The 12,182-nt window shown below is 46.1% G+C and overlaps 1 long non-coding RNA gene across 1 annotated transcript in view; it reads right to left on the bottom strand.

The window, feature by feature from the left end:
* Nucleotides 1-72: 72 nt before the first annotated feature.
* The window catches only part of LOC111819708 (uncharacterized), a 19,157-nt gene continuing 7,047 nt past the window's right edge, over nt 73-12,182 (bottom strand). Inside the window, exon 3 of the long non-coding RNA XR_002823277.1 lies at nt 73-1,946. This is a non-coding gene — a long non-coding RNA (uncharacterized LOC111819708). The remainder of the gene's footprint in view (nt 1,947-12,182) is intronic.

Below are 12,182 nucleotides of genomic sequence, written 5' to 3'. Positions count from 1 at the left end.
ACATGCTTTTGAGGGACACGGTTCAGTCTATAACAGAGCCCCATCACATGGTCCATGAAGTGGCCTGGGGCTCGGGTAGACTCCAGAGAAGGCAACCACAGCTGAGAGGGCCCTTCCGCACTTGAAATGTGCAGTGAAAGCTCTGACGTGCTTCTTCCCCTCCCAAACGCGTTACACCACTGCATTGGGATAGGCAAGAAAAGGTTCTGACAGGGACTCAGGGAGACTTAAGAGCAAGCATTAGAGGCAGGGACCGATGTCAGCGCAAAAGGCCTTCAAGGGTGAGTCAAGGAGGATATCAGGCCTATCCAGACGAGTGGGAGCCAGTATCCTGACCTCCACCTACAAACCGCCATTTGTCATAATCTAACTTTGTCATCTGGGCGGATTTATCTACAAGGGAAATCAGAGTGACATGATGCACCTATACCCTGGTCCTGAAGGGAAAAGTGTCGCTTTCTGGAATCCTGATGACTCTCAGCTTCACCACAAGTGCACAGGGAGTGGCCTCAGTCAACTCAGCACTTTTCCACTCACCCTAACCCAGCCAGGGAATTCTCAGAAGTCCTCAGGGGACTTTAGACTTCCACAGTGTCTCAACTGAAACCAAACCAACAGCTGTCGAGTCAATTCTGACTCATGGCAACCCCATGTGTGTCAGAGTAGAACTGTGCTCCATAGAGCTTTCAGTGGCTATAATCTTATGAAAATAGATCGCCAGGCCTTTCTTCCACCATGCCTTTGGATGGACTCAAACCTCCACTCTTTCAGTTAGCAGCCAAGCGCATTAACCATTTGTACCACCCAGGGACTCTGTGCCTAGATTAGAGGTTCTCTGTTATGGATTTCAAATCCACCACCAGCCACTCTTTGGAAACCCTATGAGGCAGTTTTACTTTGTTATGGGTGCAAGAACTAAGTCTCAGGAAGTCTGAATAACGTGTCCAGGGGCATACAGATACCCAGATCCGTGTAACTTCCAAGCCCATCAACAGAGGAAAATGGATCTACAGTTTACAATCTATAAGAAGATAGAATGTGATGCCACATGGCTCAAAGACCAAGGTGTGCCCCCCCACCACCCCCACCTCAGCCCTGCCAAGACCATCTACACAATTTAATCTCTTGCTCTTTTCTTTTGCTCCCTGGGAAAACTAAATCTCAACTGTCTGCAGTTAGCAGAAGCCTAGAGTAACTGGATTCGCTGCTGGAACAAAAGATACATGTGACGTTAACAGTTCATTGAGCTGTGAGATGAACAAGACGGGTGTTGAAAAGGAAACCTGAATTGAGAGTACATTTCCAGTGTTAATAAAGCTTTCCTTTTGTTGTATGTTTCCAAACACTGACTCCAGGATGGACACCATCCGTTTCCTTCTAAAATTAGACAGGCCTGCAGATTTAAGGCGTTGGAGCATCATTCAGCCCTATTAATGGACAGCACAAGGTGCTGCATCAGGAACTTGCCCTCATCTTTAGCTCTGGTTGCAATTATTTCGCTGGCTTGGCAAAGCATGTGCCTGCTGCTCACTCAAAGAATGTGCACATGGATAACAGCCCATCAGGAGAAACCTCCAGATTCCAAAAATCAGGCTTGTGGATGTACGTGCAAGAAGGCTTACTATGCCAATGCAATTAGCCGTGCAAAGTCAGAAGCAACCTATGTGCTCAGCAGTTGGTGATTGGTTAATTAAATTATAGGAGAGCCACACACGATGAAGTTCTGTGGGTGTTGTTGTTAAGTGCTGTGGAGTCAGTTTCTTATTCACAGTGATCCATGTGAAAGAGTAGAACTGCCCCATAGGGTTTTCTAGGCTGTAATCTTTACAGAAGCAGATCGCCAGGTCTTTCTTCCACAGAGCTACTGGGTGGGTTCAAACCGTCAACCTTCTGGTTAGCAGCTGAGAGCTTAACTGTTGAGCCACCAGATGGTGTTCTCCATGGTCCTTAAAAAGAACATTGTAAATTTACTGTTAAGTAAAAAAATAAAAGCAAAGTGCATCATAGTAGGTATAACATGATCTCATTGTATGCTAAGTGTAATAAGAAAGAAAATGAAAGAAGTGTATTCTAGCTTCTAAAAAGGATATACCAAAAAAAAACCAGCTGCCATGGAGTTGATTCCAATTCATTGGAGACCACATATATGTCAGAGTAGAACTGTGCTCCATCGGGTTTTCAATGTCTGGTTTTTCAGAAGTAGATCACCAGGACTTTCTCCTGAGCTACCTCTGGATGAACCTGAACCTCCAACATTTTGGTTAGCAGCCCAATATGTTAACCACTTGCAGTACACAGGGACTCCCTAAGAAGGATGTACCCTGCTAAACTGAAAACCTTGTTCGTCTTGATAGTTTTAGATAAGTAAGGACAGACTTTGGCTGCTGGTGCCCAGAGGGCTAAAAGGCTCTGATACTAGAGAAGTAAGCTGAGCTCTGAGGGGCATTCCAGGAGGGGAGGGATGGAGAAGTGGAGAGATGGGATGATGGAAGAGGAGAGGGCCAAGCAAGATGGAGCAAGGCTGGGAGGGCTACAGGGGATAAAGAAGCCAATGGATGGAAGAAAGTATGAAGAACATTTTAAGGATATGGGTGTCATGAATCCAATTTAAAATCGTTAGCATGTCTGTGATATAAACTCCTCCTCCAATTCCCTCTCAAATCTTCACAAATGTCTCTGGGATCCAAGTGCTCTGTGTGAGGGAAAGTTTGGGGAAGTTGAAGAGTTTCCTGTCTGGGCCATCATGGTGCAGAATCAATGAAGGGCAGAGCCAAGGCCTGGGTGACCATGGGATTGTAATTCCCCACCCACGCCAACCCAGCCAGGGAATTCTCAGAAGTCCTCCAGGGACTTTTCCACCGTGCCTAAATTGAAACCAAACCAGCTGCCGTTGAGCCAAGTCCAACTCATAGCAACCCCACGTGTGTCAGAGTAGAACTGTGCTCCATAGAGTTTTCAATGGCTGTAATCTTACAATAGTAGATTGCCAGGCCTTTCTTCTGCTATGCCCCTGGATAAACTCGAACCTCCAATTTTTCAGTTAGCAGCCAAGAACATTAACCATTTGTACTACCCAGGGACTCTGTGCCCAAATTAGAGGTTCTCTAAGTGCAAGAACTAAGTCTCAGGAAGTCTGAATAACGTGCCCAGGGTCATACAGATACCCAGGTCAGTATAATTCCAAAGCCCATGCTCTTACCACATTAGCCAATCTGGCTGCCAGTCTAGCTGCTCCAATGGCCCTACTAAATGTTACATAGTAACAATTCCATGACTTTTGGCCATCTCCTGGGTCAGTCAAACAGTGTCCAAAGTAAACAAACGACTGTTTCTCTCCATTTACAAAGCCACACAGGCCTCCTTTCCCAAGCTCCCACTGCTTCATCCAAACAGCAAATGACCAAGGACCTGAAATCTCTTTTTCCCCTTCTCTCCTAACTATATATCTGATTTTTTTAGAGAGAGGTTATCTTGAACACTCCTCAGAGGCTTTAACCACCCAAAGCCAAGCTATCCTTTGGGGTCCTCTCCAATCTTGAGATTAATTGGGAATCCATTCATTGGCCAAGACAGGAGGAGAGACAATAAAGGGTGTGAGGAGAACAGAGAGGTCTTCTCTTATTCTAATGGCCGGGTGATGCTCTAGGATGGTGTCTAGTTCAACTCCTCTGCTTAACATTAGGGGAAACAAAGTTCCTGGTTGAGAGACCAGGAGAGGCCTCTTGGGATTCTAAGGTTTCTTAGAGGGGAATCTTTGATCATATGAAGATGGGAGTGAGGCCATTCCAGGAAGAGGGACAGAGTTGGCAGAGATCTGGATGGAGCACCAGGCCTGCCTAGGAACAGTCACTTGAAGGCTGAAAGAAGAGCAAGAGATAGTACAGATATTACTAGTGTCAAACGCCATTCTAAGGGGTCTAATCTTCATTCTAAAGGTAAGAGGGTGCTATCGAGGGTTCTGAGCAGGGGAGTGACATGATTAGCGCTATACTTTGGGAATTTTAGCTCGATTGCACAGGCAGGATGGATTGCAGGAGAAGTGAGCCCAGGGACTGGGGACCCATTGGAAGGATGTGGCAAAGTCCAGGAAAGAGAAGAATGCAGCCTGAGCAGGGGCAGAGAATATGGGGATGGTCTGGAGTGGCTGGATCTGAGAGAAATTTAGGAGACAGAAGCCACGAGACTTGTCATATTCCAATCATAAGTGGAGAATGGAGGAGAGGGAGGAGTCACTGTTGATCCCCATGTCTGGTTTGGGGGTGGGGGAAGATGGTGCTGAGAACTGAGATGGGGCACCAGTCGGAGGAACAGGTTCGGGAAGAAGGAAGAGGTTGAGTATAGTCCGGGTTGTATGCAGGTTGGGTGCCAATGGAATGTGCCAGTGGAGGAGACCAGCAGGCGACTGGAAGTGAGAGATGCCTGGGAGGCCTGGGGCTCCCTCTGATGTCACATTGGCATTGACTCTCAGGGGCCAGGCACTGGAATTGTCTTATAGGTGATTCCCTTAGTTTCTTTCCTGTCCAGACGGGGTATCCCGCCGCCCGGCCCAGAAGGCTGAGGGCTGACTCGTTTGCTCCCTCTCTCCTGCTATGCATTCCCCAGATGCAGCTTGGTACACTTCTGAGGAGAAAAAAAGAAATTAGTAGGACCCCTATGTTCCTTTTTGTTCCTCATCAGGCATTTTATAAATATTCCATCTCATTTAAAGTTCAGACCTCTCTTAAGAAGATATGCTCCGCTTCTTTTGTCTGCCTCCTTCCTTCATTTGTATTTTGGCCTTTATTTGGCTCTCTCTGCTTTTCTTCTCTCTGTTTTGGTCTCTCTTTCCCCTTTTTTCTCCCTCTACATAGATACACATATATATACACACACACATCTATTTATGGCTTTCTCTGCCTTTCTCAGTCTCAGAGTCCCATTGGCTGATTCATACTCTCTCTGTGTCACTGTTTCTCTGAACTTGGCTGTGTGGGGGTCTCTAAATACGTCTGTGTGTATGTCTGTGTGTGGGTCTATGTGTCTGTCTGTGTATGTCTCCAACTGTGTGTCTGAGCAAGTCCATGTGTGTGTGACTGTGTGTCCATGTGGGTCTGTGTGTGCACGCCCCATATGTATCTGTCTGTGGGTCTGCCTGCGTGTGCACCCCCTCCCTTCTCAAGCCTCTGCCCATCTGTCTCCAACTACACCGATCCTGGGAGTAAACAGCCAGCTCACACAGGAGGACCCTCTCCAGCTGTTTCCCCGAAATGGAGCTGGAGTTGAATCCTCCCCACGCCAGAGATTGTTTCCTGTGTAAGTAAAGGAGAGCGTAGAGTTAGAAGCTTGAGGGGCTCTGAGACGGCTGGGTAAACAGAGGGGAAGGGAACTGAGTTACGTGAATTCACTGCACTGCTCAGAACCCTCTGGAGGCTCCCAGCACACACAGAACAAGACAATGACCTCCCTGAGCAGCCTGCCTCCTCTCTGACCTCACTCTTCCCCTCTTGCCCTTGCTCACTGCTCTCTGGCTGGCTGATCTCCTTGCTGCTCCTGATCCCCTGTGAGCCTGCTAACCGCTGCCTGGAGTGCCCTTCCCCAAACATCCATGTGACTTCTTCCCTCACTTCATTCAGGTCTCTGCTCAGATGTCACCCCTCCCAGAAGCCCTCCCTGATGCACCTATATATTAATGAAACACCATCCACTCCTGTCATACTCCAGTCCTCTTTTTCCTGCTTTATTTTTCTTCATAGCTCTAATCACCACCCGGAAGGCTACATGTTTGCTTGTTCATGTTTTTGCTTGTTAACATTCTTATTGACCCCAGATCAGGCCTTTGTCCATTTTGTTCACTGTCGAATCTTCTGTGACTTTAGTATACCTGGCACATAATAGATGCTCAAGAAATATTGTTGAATGATTGAATGAAGTCTCCACAACCTCCCACCCCGCCCACCATGTCTGGCAATAACAGTACGTTAGTAGCAACACTGAGCACTCACCACCTGTCCAGCAGTAACCTGTGAACCCATTTATTTCTCCCAACAACCCTATGGGCAGATGGTATTACATCACCCATTTTACAGAAGAGGAAACTGAGGTTCTGCAATAAGGCCAAGGGTAAGTAAGAGCAGAGTTGGGATCCAAGCCCAGCAGCCTGGCTCCAGAGGGCTCCCTGCCCCACATCTTACACCTTCTACAAAACGCTTCAACATACAGGCTCTCCTTTGATCCTTACAACAATCTGTGAAGTAGACACTCTTCTCCTCCATCATCCAGAGGAGGAAACTGAGGCTGAGAGACTTGCCCAAGCCTGGATTGTCATCCCCCCTCTGTAATTCTCTCGCTGGGGGTCTTAGGCAAGTTCCTTCCCCTTGTTGGCCTCAGTTTCCTCATCTGAAAAAATAAATTGGTCAGACAAGAAGGGTCTTTTCTAAGGTCTAAAATTGTACTCCTCTAGTTTCCCCAACAAAACTGTCATCTCCATAAAGGCACAGACACTCTTCTTTTCTCCCGTCCCCCAAAGGACTTAGCCACTGGTAGGTGCTACAGAAATTTTTGTTCAAACTAGAGGTCACCATGGAAGGGTCATGCAGCAGATGGGGCTAGATCACCTTCACCACCATCCCCTCCCTGCCCACTCACCACCACCCATTCCAAGATCCCTTCCTATTCTAATATTCTGGGATTCTAAAAACAAGTTGTATCAGCTTCCTAGAGCTGCCGTAACAAAAAACCACAAACCAGGTGGCTTATAAGAACAGAAAGTTATTGTCTTACAGCTCTGGAGGCTAGTAGTCCAAATTCAGGGTGTCAGCAAGGTTATGTTCTTTCTGAAGACTTTAGGAGAAGACCCTTTCTTGTTTCTCTCAGCTTCTTGCAGTCCCAGGCATTGTGAAGGACACAGCTGCCTTGTGGTAGGAAAAGAAATCCATTTCTAACCAGTACCAGTTGCCATAGAATCTGTTCTGACTCATGGTGACGCCATGTGTGTCAGAGTAAAACTCTGCTCCATAAGGGTTTTCGATGGCTGATTTTTCAGAAGTAGATCTCCAGACCTTTCTTCCAAGGCTCCTCTGGGTGGACTCGAACCTCCAACTTTTCGGTTAGCAGTTGAGTGTGTTAACCGTTTGCACCACCCAGAGACTTCTAGCACATAACAGGAGCCTAGATTTCTCTACGGAGCCCTGGGGCAAAGTGGTTAAGGTCTCAGGCTGCTAACCAAAAGGTCGGCAGTTCTAATCCACCAGCTTCTCCCTGGAAACCCTATGGGGCAGTTCTACTCTGTCCTATAGGGTCACTATGAGTCGGAATTGCTGATGGCATACAACAACAACTTTCTCTGCAGGCTGACCTCCTGGTGGGTTTTCCTCCTGGTTTGCTATCATTGTTCTCTGTGACCCCCAGTGAAACCCCCATCCCTTTGCCTAAGTTTACCCACCTTGACCACACTGCATTTTTCTAGACAATGACAAAGGTAGCACCACTCTCTGCTAGAAAAGGAAAGAAGAGGAGAAAGAAAGAGAAGAAGAAAGGGAGGGAAGGAGGGAGGGAAAAGAAAATAGAGTGGGAAAGGAGAGAGGGAGAAAATGAAAAAGAAAAAAGTCAACGCCCCTAAGCACAGGGAAAGTTACATATGAGGACAATTACTCCCGGAGTCGTTGTTCAGTGAAGCGCTACGAGCAAGCTTCCCCAGGTGCCGTGTGGAGACTTTATGGAGTTAGGTGATATACGATGTCCGCCACGTGCCCAGTGATCTATGACTGGGGCCCAGGTTACGTCCCGAGGCTGCTGTGATTTAAGGCCGTTCCTGAGACTCCAGCTGGCACTGGTGCTGGCATGGTCTAATGCTGTGTCTGGGTTGTGGGAGTACATGCCAGGAAGAAGGGCGACTCATCCAATTTCCTGAATGGACCCTGGGAGGGAGGGGTACACTGTGTCTGGAGAAGGGGCCTCTTCATTGAGATGTAAGGATTTATGTTTTTATGTTTCATAACTCTGGAGCTGGTCTCCACTGCTTCGTTGGTAAAAGATTTGTAAACTCTAAGTCTCTTAGAGATGGAGGCAAGTTAAGAGATCTTTTCCAGCCCTGTGATCAACCCAGGAACTGTTCATTCATTCCACAAATTTTTACTGAGCTCCTAAAATATCCCAGGCACTGTTTCTGTGTGCTGAGGGTACAACAGTGAATAAGGCAGAAGCCTTCTTTGTCCTCATGGTGCTCACTGTCTAGAAAGAGAGAGAGAAATTATACAGGAAGCAGGCAAATAAAATGGTGGCAGATTGTGTCAGGTTTATGAAGAGAATCACAGAAGCTAAGATGGCAGATGACAAGAGGAAGATCTATTTTAGCTAGACTGGTGGGAGAAGGCCACCTAAAGCATGGGCACTGAACTGAGACCCAAAGGATAAGAAGGAGGCAGTCATATGGAGGAGCATCATGTGCAAAGGTCCTGGGGTGGAAAAGAGTATGTCATGTGTGGAAGACTAAAAGGAGAGCAGTGTGTGTGGATAGAATATAGCAAGGGCAGGGGAGAGTGGTAGGTGTTGAGGCTAGACAGGGAGTCAGACCAGATCCTGCAAGGTCTTGAAGGTTATTTAAGGATCTGAATCTTTATCCTAATTGCAGTGGGACCCACTTTAAGAGAGTCAGCTGAAATAGACAATAGCAAAGTATTGTCTCATAAACATCTTAGGTCCTTGACCAACCAGATTAACACTTCCACCTCTCCTTAGTGAAAACCCAAAATATTCAAAAGACAATGCCTCTGTCCTCATCCCACTTGAGGACAGACAAGTCCTGGGGATGGTGAAGAGGATAGAGAATAGGGAGTGGGAGCAGATGTTTCCTCCCAATATTCACCTTGGGATGCCCAACCAACAGGATGAGACAATGGGGCCTGGGAGGTCAGTTAGGAAAGGCAACTCCTTGCCTGAGTATTTTGTCCTCACAATCCAAGGACTATTATAGAGAGGTCCCCCAAAAATGATCGTTGTCCTTTCGAATGTGAGATGTGAACATGCCCACCTTATCTATTCCAGGCTACCCCTCCAGCCTTGGTCCAGCAATCCTCTCCCACGTTTCCTATGTTCAGCCATAATGAATATGAGACACACTCTTGCAAACCACTACTTCCCTACCAGGAGCACCCCTGCCCTCTCTCCCTGACTAACCCCATTGTCTTTCGAGATCTATTTCTAGTACTTTCTCTTCCAGGGAGACTTAAATAGCCCCTACCCTGATTAGGCGTACCTCCTTGGTATCACTCAAAGGGGTGATTTCCTGGTTACACGGCCACCTACCCAACTAGACTCTGATCTGAGCCACTTGTAAGCATGGAGAGCATTTCTTTCCTTCACATCCCCAGTGCCCAGCAAGTGAATGAATGAAAGTAACTGAATGTGTCATGAAGCTTCAGTTGACCTTCTCAAAGATGTTGATGGCTGTGATTGCCCCATGGGAATGGCCGACGAGAGGGGAGGAAGCAGGACAGCCCTGTGTGCACAGGCTTGGGTAAGAAGAGTGGATAACGCGACCTATAGCAGCACCCACCCCCGCAGCCTGACTGCCAAGGGGTCCTAGTGGCATGTGAGCAGCTGTTCCATGAAGTATGGGGTGAAGAGGCTTCCTCTCTCCATGACCCCTCAGAGTCTTTATGTGCTGAGGAGAATTACCAATCTCCTGAAGTAGAGAAACATGAGTTTCTCAATTCTAAGACAAACATTTTTTTATATCAGGCATTTCTGAAATCAGCATGTAACTTACAACTGAGGTGCATATTTTTTTTCTTTTTCTTCCCAAAAAGCTGTTATTAAATCAACGATGTGTCAGATGATTTCTGGGCTCCTGGGATCAAGGAAACACAGAACTGTGTATAAGGTCACTCAATGTTCTGGATCACCAGACAGACCTGGTTAGACCTGTCATCCTAGTGTAATTATTAATAGTGCCGTCTTTCACTCTCGAAGGTCCCAGTTTGGATGATAAATTATATGGTCACCCTAATGATACAGCACTAGGAAAAGGCTGCCTGTGGGAGCCCCGTTATCCTAACCAACCGATAGGTGAATAAGAGGCTTTATTTAGGGAGCATCTGTTCTATTGCACATTTTCTTGTACCCACCTGTCAAAATAAGCCATCGTATCTCAAAAGTCCTTTCCAGCTTCTTGATACAACTTCCCTGATTCTCCCCTAAAAGACGTGTGATCACGTCAAAATAACCAAAGATTTTTCAGAGATCTCCTAAGCTGTGCTTCCAAACTCTTCCACCGAACCATGAACATTTAAAGCCAGAAAAACATAAAGTCATAGCCCCAGGAGGCCCATAGGCACCACCAACAGCAACCCACAGAGGTTCTCTGGAATTCTGAGGTTTAAAGTGAAACACATGGAATTCGCAATCTACACTACAGTATATGTATGTTTATTTTAACTTAAAAACTGTCCTTTAAATTAGTTACCAAGATATAAAATTGAACCACCAGAAAGATGTTCTCTGTTTACTCTGGAGCTTCAGATGCCACTGGCATATTTCTAAGAAACACAATCCCAGAGACCTTTACTCTTATCAACTGGAGCTGCTTGTTGAGAGGGGAGAGGTAAATTTTCACCCAGGAGCTCTGTGTCACAAGCAACCTGAACAGGAAGACGACTAACATTGATTGGGCACTACAGAGCGTTGGGCATGTTTCATTCATAGCACGACCCTGGGGTGAGCCTTATTATCATCACCTTACAGGTCAGGTAGCAAAGAGTCAGAGAGAGTAAGGAACTTAAGTTCCGGAGGCAGATAAGGAGCGCAGAGGAAATTAAAAAAACCCAGGTCCTTCTGACAGAAGCCTGGCTGTCTCCGAGCTTCCTCTTCCTGTCTCCTCGCAGTTTATTGAAGAGCTCTTGATACAAGATGTGTCTCCCACCTCAGGTTTCTCATCATCTCCACTGTCACTTTGCGTTTCTCTCTTCAGATTGACTTCCCAGGGCTCTCGTGAGAGATTTGAATTTTTTTTAAAGCATCTGTGTCTATTTGTAGCTCTAAAAACTGGTTTGTATTTAGGAGAGATTCTTTTGTGAGATTAAAAAAAAAAAAAAAGTTGCTGAAAATGTGGAAAACTACTATAGATAAAATGCATTTATTCTGAGATACGATCTGTTGGATTCTCTACTACCAAAGTGGAGAGAAAACAGGTGGTACTCCAGAAAAATACTCACAGATGGAAAGTGTATAAATGGTAATTCACCAAAAACAACCGCAACCGTGACTTTTAATATATGATGCTGATTTCTTTTTTGGGCTGATGCATTACACTGGAAACTTTGGAAGTCCCTGGATAACGAATGCTTCGCTAATTAGATGCTAAGTCCTAGAGAAAAGGCGTGGAAGGAGCAGAGGTACTCTTTAAACACTGTGAAATTTTAATCTATGTCCTCAGTGATTTGGGCCCGGATCCTACCGAAGAAGAGAGATACCATGCAGCAGGGGAGATCTGAGCTACACGAAATCAATTCAATATAAAGCACATTTCTCTCCATAGGGCCCCCTTGCTACTGCCATGGAAGCCACAGAGGTTGATAGAGACAGAACCACCCCATTCCTAAAGCTAGTCAAAGTTTTCCATATTTCTTCTCAACCTTTGTTAGTTGCGATGCAAGTATAAAACATCTTAGGTTGGCCTGGATTGAAATGGGGGTGATATTAAGATAAGAACTATTTCTCCTGCCTGGCAAACTCCTACTCATACTTCAAAGCCCTGTTCAAATATCCCTCCTGTAAGTTACCACTCCCTAGGCAGAGTCATTCTGTCCTACTCAGTGCTCCCTCCTCTCTTTGAGCTCCTGTCTTACAACTTTGAATCATTTTTGCTGATGAATTGGTTTCACTCCCTAGACTATGAGGTCCTCAGGGGGCAAGGTTATGTTACATCCATATCCTGTGTGCCTAGTATAGGGCTTATAACACAGTAGCCAAATAAATGCTAAGTGAATGAATGAGTAAATGAACAAATGTGATAAAGCAAGAATTCATAGGGACCAAAAAAGGAACAGAGTTCCTGGGTGGTGCAAACTGTTAACATGCTCAGCTGCTAACAAAAAGTTGGAGGTTTTAGCCCACCCAGAAGAGCCTCGGAAGAAAGGTCTGGCAATCTACTTCTGAAAAATCAGCCATTGAAAACCCTATGGATCAGAGTTCTACTCTGACACACA

This window comes from Trichechus manatus, unplaced genomic scaffold (assembly GCF_000243295.1).
Source record: "Trichechus manatus latirostris isolate Lorelei unplaced genomic scaffold, TriManLat1.0 scaffold00016, whole genome shotgun sequence".
Lineage (NCBI taxonomy): Eukaryota > Metazoa > Chordata > Mammalia > Sirenia > Trichechidae > Trichechus > Trichechus manatus.
This window is presented reverse-complemented; position numbering and strand designations above follow the sequence as displayed.